At 30.8% G+C, this 9,113-nt stretch overlaps 1 long non-coding RNA gene across 1 annotated transcript; it reads right to left on the bottom strand.

Annotated features, from left to right (window-relative positions):
- Positions 1 to 7,664: 7,664 nt before the first annotated feature.
- LOC112504593 lies at positions 7,665 to 8,687 on the bottom strand. Its single transcript, XR_003068225.1, has 3 exons — positions 8,582 to 8,687; positions 8,115 to 8,188; positions 7,665 to 7,736 (listed from the first exon to the last, which is right to left on the bottom strand). It is a non-coding gene; the product is annotated as an uncharacterized LOC112504593 (long non-coding RNA).
- Positions 8,688 to 9,113: the final 426 nt, after the last annotated feature.

Genomic DNA, 9,113 nt, shown 5'->3' with positions numbered 1-9,113 from the left:
GTTGGACAAAACTAAGCCCGGAGTGCGTGGAGTGTTGCATTTGTCTGAAGGATTACTTGGATAACGTTGATAGAATTCAACACAAGACATCGTTAGAGGTAAAGATTGAAGCGGTGGAAGAAAATTTGGAAGAAAATGAAATCACTATGGGACTAAGCACGCTGCCAACTACCGCTACCGACGACACATACTCACAATATGATGATAATGAGAAACTCGACATTGATAACCTTGATGACCAAGAGGCTATTAGAAGAATTCAAGAGAGCATAACTCTTCAAATCAATCCGACATGGGATACCGATGATGATTGATGAATAAATGCATTTTCAAATAATTTTACAATGTGTTTTTGAAAGACAATATAATTTTAATTATAACTAAACGCATTTTTAAAATGTATTTGAGTGACCCAATTACAAATTTTATAATGTATTAAAAAATATATATTCAAAAAAAAAAATTTAAAAATAAAAATATTTTTTTTAATGGTCGGGACCGGACTGGCTCACCATAACTGGTTACACTTCACCTTAACCGGGCTCACCCTTTTCGACGGGGACCGGTTATGGCCAACACTATTGAGGCCCATGACCGGTTTTTGGCCATCACTAGAGTATATATGGAAATAAATATGGGCCCTTATTTCTTGTGGACCTTGGGCGTACGTCCGGCCTACCCCCAAGAGGGGCCCTTCTTGTTATATTCATATGATTAGATTTTGTAATCGATCGTAACTCTTGCAAACTTAGAGGGTGTTTGGTAAGAGCTATTAATTAGTCATTAATGAAACAGAATATAAAAGAAATTGTTTGATTTTATATAATATAATAGATTCATTCCCCCAAAAGTCTAAATTTTTATTCCGGGTTAAACCAAGAAACAAAAATTCATTCTTATTTTTATTCTCTATCATTTCGTTCATTTTTATTCCCCTACCTTGAGTCAAAGAGCACCTCAACGTCTTTTGAGACTAAAACCAGATTCACAAGCTCGGTTTGATTTCACAACTTAAGGATTCAAACTTACATCTCTAGTTTTCGATGTATTTTTGGACCCTACAATCCCCTAATTAGTTAAGAAAGGACCCATTTCGATAGCAATGTTTATGGTGGGTCATTAGAAATTTAATAGACGTTTGTCTGTCGATCGTAAAATCACCACCATTTAAAATATTTTCGAGCTAAAATTAAATTTTTATTTATCAGTTATTTTATCGTACAAATGAATCAACTCTGGTTATTTCTATTCATAAAAAAGTTTATTTATTTTTACCAAAAAAATAATTTAAAATATACTACATTATATTTCAATTTTAAAAAACATAAAACTATAGAATATGATGCAATAAACGTCAAAGGTTTTTATTCTCAAACCTTGAGTCTAAGTGTGGAAAAAGTGAATAGTATCTTGAACGATAGTCTGAGATGTTATAGATGGTATCAGATGCAGAACCAGACTGGTGCACCGACGAGGATGCTAGGTTCCTAAGGGGAGAGGGGGGGGGGGGTGAATTGTAAGATCATACATCGGTTCGAGAGAAAAACACAGATAACCTTATAAAAGGCCAGATAAAGCATTTCTATCAGACGTATTTCAAAACCGTAAGTTCAGATATGAATAAAACAGACAAATAGCTGATACGATTAGTTTAAGATGTTAAATGTACATGGGTGAGTGGTAACCATGGTTGGGTGTTTCTAAAATAAATAAGGTGGGGGCATCACCACATACATTCAATTTTGTGGGGATAAAAGAGGATACGCATATAATTGCAATCACACCTACTTCATTCATTTATTCCAAATAAACAAACTGTATACATTAAAATAATTTTTAGAGTAAATTACGTTTTTCATCCCAATGGTTTATTAAAAATTACGATTTTCTTCCTTGTGGTTTAGAACTTGCGGTTTTAATCCCAATTATTTGTAAGTCACTGTATTTTTGTCCTTATGATTTAAAAGTTATTGTTGCTTTGATCCCTGTGGTTTACAATTCTTTACTGTTTTGGTCCCTTGTACTTATAAGATAGGAACTAGTCCAGGGACGAAAATAACAATAAATTGCAAACTGTAAGGATAAAAATCACAATTTCTAAACCATAAGGACGAAAATCATAATTTACTCTATTTTTTTTTTTATTTAAACTTCGGTATAACAAGCTTTGTATTGTAGAATACTACAACACAAGTATTAACCATCTTCTTCTTCATCATGGTGAATTCCGTTTTTCTTCATCAAGGCAAGTTTTGAAGCAATGAAGGTAGGAAACGGAACAAGTGAAGACGAGAAGTAATTTAAGGGCCAAATACTTGTTTTAGTATGTGAATCAGTAGTACATTTGTCTTTGTGTGTTAGCATTATTGTAGCACGAAATCAGTGGCCATGATGAGCCCACCAACGTCATGGCAAATGCCTAGGGTTTAAAAACCACTGACATTGAAAACATATGCATTTAGTATGATTGGTGGTTGAATCGTGAATTGACGCATGAATTGCAGGTTTACTTGATGTATGATGTTAGGCAACATGTTAATAATGTCAAAATGCAAAAAAAGAAGAGTAAAAACGAGTTATAAATTATCAATAATGATCAAAAATGGCCTAAAACATTAACGAATTGAATCAATCAACTTTTGGTAAGCCATAGGCGACTTGGAGCAGGCAGGCTCAAGTCATGTGGGCAAGCTGGCCTACTAGCCATGCAAGTCACGTATAATGATAGAGGGTTGCAAGATAAAGCTCTCAAGCTAAGTTGCAGTAACCAAACGGTACAATTTGAAGTCACATGACCAAGACTCATTAACCAGTCAAAGAGAAAGGACATATATTGCTTTTCCAACTAGAAGTTCCGTTGGCACGGTTAATGTTTTATTAGTCTGGTCATATTTGTACTAAGTATTAAATGTTTAGACATATTTAAGACGTTTTCCCAATTTGAAGTTATTTTATGTTAACTAGCAACTTATATTATATTCCACCATTAATTAATGCTTTTTTAGTTCAATTGTATTACTATTTTAGTATCAAACATTTACACACGTTTAAGTTAAGATATTTCATATTGTTTACGTTTATATTCAACTAGAATGGTACTCGTGCAATACAACGAGATACATCTCGATTTGAATGTTTCGTTTTATTTTGTCCCCTTGTCGATGTTATAATACGGTTTTATGTGGTTTTGAGAAAAACAATAATACTTTTATTTTTAAATAAAATATATATTTGAAGATATCTTCAAATTAAAAAAAGAAACATATCGATATTAGTCTCAAATTAACTATTTAAAAGTTCTTGTTTTGTTGTGTAATTTCTTTAATTCAAATTTTTTATTATAATTTAATTTAGGTTTAATAAGGAAGTAATTTATTTTTGATTTAATAATATAATTTTGTATAACGATAATAATTAAATATTCTGTTAGAAGATAATAATTATCCTACTTATATTTTTAGATTTTTTATATTTAAGATGAAATGGTTATCCAATATTTGATTGTGTTTATCTGTAGTTAGTTACACAAATTCAAGTATGGAGYTTCAATAAGTTGTACTTATACATTAATTACTTGTAATATTGAATTTTAAGTAATATGCATCAATAAACAATACTTCATGTATAAAAAATGGTTTTTAAGAGTTCTTGTCAAATGCTTTATAATATAGTATAGATAGTAAAAGTCTTCCGTTCTGGAAATGGTCCAATTATCACCACAAACGATTTACAGCAATGACATGTCGTCATTATAACTTGTGGCTAAAGCATGTCGTCGCTAAAGCTCACTGTTCTTGCGGTGTGCCAAAATGTCACCTCAACCGAAAGTAGTTCTTTCAGCTACACCAAAATGCTAAAAAGCTTTTTCAATGACTTTTTAATGAAAACATAATGAAAGATTGAAAAAAGTTTCTACAAAAAACCCTTCCATCCAATGCTAAAAAAAGTCATGTTAATGACAACATCCACAATGCATGCGTCATTAAAAGACTTTTTATTTTTGTCACATCAGCTTTCTACTAACATTTACATATCTTCTCCGATACAAAAACCTTTTTCATCGATTACAATATAATATATCCTCGTCTATTTAAAATGTTCTATAAAAACTCCTCATTTAATTAACAAAAATTACTTAATATTTAAAATTAAAATATTTAAAAATATTACAATAAACAATATTAAAATAGTAGCTCTAAACCCATTGTATATTTCTCGAAAATAGAAATATATTTAATATCAATTATGTAGTTACAAAAATAAAAGTAGATAAATATCAATTATGTAGTTCAAAAAATAAATAAGATATAAATCTATATTATATTATAAAACATTTGATAAAAAAATTTACTATTTTTTTATACATGAAGTACTGTTTATTGATATATATTACTTAAAATTCAAGATTACAAGTAAATTGTGCGTAAGTACAACTTAATAAAACTCCATGTTTGAATTCATGTAACTAACTGCGGATAAACATAATAAAATGAAAGATAAACATCTCATTTTAAAATATAAAAAATCTAAAATATAATTAGAATAATTATCGAATTCTAACAAAATAATTAATTATTATCTTTATAWAAAAAGTATATTATTAAACCAAATATAAGTTACTTCGTTATTAAACCTAAATTAATTTATAATCAAAAAATTGAATTAAAAAATTACACAAAAATGAAAAATTTTAAATAGTTAATTTGATACTAATATCGATATATTTTTGTCAAATTTTTATGATGTCTTCAAATTTATATTTTATTCAAAAATAAAAACATTGTTGCATTTTCAAAATCACATAAGAACATATTATAACATCGACTGATATAAAGAATAAAACAAAAGATTAAAATCAAGATGTATCTAGCTGCAGTACGGAGGTATCCTTCTAGTGTTTTATAATGCATATGTTTTTTCAGTATCCAATATTAATGTTATTTTAATCGTCTCGAAAAAATCTTTTTAACGATTTATTTTATCAAAAAATATATTCAATTTTGATTTAAATATTTAATAAATTATAAAAGTATAATTAATTAATGAAATTTCATTAGGTGTAAAAAGAATATCTAAATGAATAAGGGGACTAAAATGAAATTTTAATTGTTAAGAAAAGCTACCATCTAGGTTTACAAAGACTCTTTATGAATAGTAAAAGTCATAAAAACTTATGCATTGAAGATGTTCTTATGTAGCAATTTCAGTTGCTCAGTGAACAACATGGGTCTAAGTAAGTTGTGTGAAGTGGCGGATCCTGGATTTGGATTTTCGTCAAGCAGATGTATCTTTAAGGCGGATCAGATCCACATAAAGTCGTCCGATGAGTTTGTAGCTGAATTCCACCGTTCCAAGAGATTGATTCAAGTTTTTTGGTTGATTTCAAGAGACTTTTTTTAAGTTTTTTGGTTGATATTCCTTGTATTTCTATTAACTCGTAGTATTCTTCAAAGCTCAACGGATGCAGTTTTCATACATTAAAAAGATTCTACTTACAAAAATAAATTGAACGAGTGTACGAAGGACAATGGTCCGTCACTGGGTGTGTGGCACCACAAATTCAATGAGTTTTGTTAATGCACGTGGGCCAATTTGTCATCGCCAATGGAAGGTTATGTTACATGTTTATTTTTAAACATCTGTAAAAGTAATTTCTTGTTTCCTTGTTCCTATCAGTTCATCGGGTCTGAGGTGGAATAAAAGCCTTGCAAACCAATTCTACCGAAGAAAACTTGTTCACATTGTAGTTTCAAAATACATACGGTGACACACAACAAATTAATACGTTTGCATCTTTCACGAACTTACATTTTTTTACCCTTCGACGGAGAAATAATGTGATGGTTCGTGTCACCGTTGACATCACTATAGGTCCATTCATGAATAAGTGTCTGATAAACAACCCCTAGTTGCGTAAAACAACCGTTACTTCATGTCTTTTTTTGTTATTTACCGACCAAACTAAAAAAATTATTGGAATTGTTAAAACACAGTTTAAATTGAAGTTGTCAAAAGATCTATTGTAAGCTTAGTCGAATAGTTATTTTCTCAAAAATTACAAATTACCATTATAATAACATTGTATTTATAGGACGTCGTCAATTTATAAGCATCTCAATGGACTGTTTTATAAGTCTTACTTTATAGAATCAAAAAATATAACGTCATAGACATTGTAATAAGTTTATAGGACGTTTTTGTGCTTCTTAACAAAAAATTTAGTACACTCTAATTACAAAGCGTCGCATTAGCTATTTTATAAGATAATTTTGAAAAAATGTCCTATAAACTCATCTTTTTATGGGATACTAGATTTTATATGATATCTATCCAAATAGCATCCTATAAAATAGCTCATACAATGCATTCTTATAAAAGGTCCTAAAAAACTTGTAACGACGATGAAAAGTTTTTTATAAATTTATTGCAACGTCATTAGATATGACATTTTATTTTTTGATCCTATAAATTAAGTCTTATAAAGATTTCAATTAGCACGCTTAGAAATCTATCTCTCTCTCTCTCTCTCTCCCCCCCCCCCCCCCCGATAGCAATATAACGGATACACAAAGTCACAAACCAAAACAAATTGATTATCACAAAAATCGTCGTTCACTTCTACAAAATCCAAAACATAATTACAAGGATTGAACACAAACATGTTAAACCCTAAATCAATTTGTATATAATATTATGTCTCTCTGTCAAACTTAATCCCTAAATCAAACTGAAACCCTAAATAAAAATCAACCTCGAACCAACTCACAGCTACATGTGGAGGCCTTAAAGTTCAATATCTTGAAAGCTAGTTGTGGTTCTCCAAAAATAAATGGTTAACACATGCCGATTGGAGAACGTATTCCTTTTCCAGCTATTAGTGAAACAAGGTCCTTTTTGCTCCGCTTAGCCTTATCCTTCTTGAAGGGTATTTTATTAGTGTTGATGTTCAATTATAATTGATCCAATGATAAAGATCTCTTCTTACGTTTTTTACCATAACTTCCCTTCTCACGGGAACCCAACCCGTATATATGCATATAACGAGAGATAATAACTTAATAATTAAATCAAGAGTAAAATGACTTTTGACGGCTGAAATTGCACTTTCGTTAGTGGGAGGGATGAAAACCTAACATTTATACATATTATAAGGGTTTTCTTGCAATAAATATTTGTGAGAACTCAATCCAAGAAAAACAACAAATCACAGAGAACATATGATTTCACCTTATCATTTATATATAAACATTCACTGATTTCATACATTTTATTACAACAAAGGCCTACAAAGCTCACCAAGGGCTTTTGATTATAAATATCACATTATATATATATATATATACGATGATTTTTCCAAGACTGATATACTATAATTAAGACGATAACATAAAGCAATATGTACATAATCGTTCTCTTTCAACACCTAAGATACCTATCTTAAACCAGAAAACATTAATCATGAACAATTTACTGAGAGATATGAAAGCGTTTGCCTTCTCTACAGACTTCCAAAATCCAAAATATATTTATTTAAATTAAATTTATGTATTTAACCTTAATTAGTTATGTATTGGTGGTTTTCTCCGAGCCGGAGAATAATCCATCCCAGCTAGGTCTACTACATCAGGGTAATGTGGTGGCGCTCCACCCTCTGTCTTGCCGTATTTTGGTGTTGAATTAATTGCAAGATTTCCTCCCATAGATTTCATTTTCGTATTTCCATCATTCTCATGATTCTGCAAATGGAAATAAAGTCATATGAGGTTCAATAGTCTTTTATGTATTAATTCTATCAATTTCGTATTCATAACATCAAAAGTCTTTTTTATTAACCTCGATATCCAACCCGCTATGCGAGCCGACTAATCCCAGGACGGCCACCTGCTTTGCAGATAGCCCGGAGTCACCGCATTTGAACTTCTGTGGCCACAAGGGGATTTTTATTCCTCCTTGGATTTGAACCTGGGACCTCTAGATACTTTTGACCTTTGGAGCCAAGCTCAAACCAAACTCAAAGTCTTTTTTTTTTTAATTTTTTATTAAAAATTTGTTACTCAAAACAAGACTCTCTTTATTTTGTCAAGAATATGTGAAAATCTTAAGAAATGACCAACCTTGGAAGGGATGAGGGTAGCACTTGTAGTAGTACTAGAAGATATAGGTTTTGTCACGAGTTTTCTATTTGTTCCTGCAAACAATTACACATTGAAAAGCAACTTTATTTAGAATACCATAATATTACAAAGCAAAAGAAACCCACAACTATACAACAAGGTATATATAAGAGTTCAAATGAAAACACTTTCATTTTAAGAAAATGCAAGAACAGTCTTTTATTATACTCAAATGTGATACTATAGTCCATCACATGTGATACTAAATCAGAGAAGCGTGCAACCTTCAACAGGCCGAATCGCCCTCACATCACTAGGTTCCACGTGTTCTAATTAAATGAAAGTGTTCTCATGTGAACCTCCGGTTATATATATATATATATATATATATATGTGTGTGTGTATGCACACATGTATGTGCATGCATGTGTGTATATATTTATATATGTATGTATGTTGGTACATACCTTGAGCTTCATAAAGAAGAGTGAACAGAAGCAAAAGAGTGACCACCAGAGAGGGCTTCATTGAGTTTAGATATCAATACTATCACTATATATATATGCAGGTCTCTCTCTCTCTCTCTCACACACACTAGCTGAATGAATGATATGATGGAAGATAGCAATGGTGTATGTGTGATATATATAGAGGGTGATAGGGACCCACGTCATGATGGTTTTCCACTTGCTCAAGTTTCCCTGTTCCTGTTCTACCCCTAATTGTTCCAGTTCTTGTATATATATATATCTACCTCTAATTGTTCCAGTTCTTGTATATATATATATATATATATATATATACTTGCATGCACATATAATACATAAATACTAATGAAGAAGCTAATATAATGTGGATGGATGGAAAGGGACAAAACTGTCCGAGCTTGCAATTAAAAATGTTGTGAGATCTGTCTGTATATTAATCAAGACAAATGGAGGAAGAACATAGAGACTACCCACCCTCTATCTGCTTAACTTCTAACTTTCCCTTTTAGGC

The sequence above is a fragment of the Cynara cardunculus genome, assembly GCF_001531365.2.
Source record: "Cynara cardunculus var. scolymus isolate 2C chromosome LG 2, CcrdV1, whole genome shotgun sequence".
Lineage (NCBI taxonomy): Eukaryota > Viridiplantae > Streptophyta > Magnoliopsida > Asterales > Asteraceae > Cynara > Cynara cardunculus.
The sequence above is the reverse complement of the archived record's forward strand: the minus strand, read 5'-3'. Positions and strand labels throughout refer to the sequence as shown.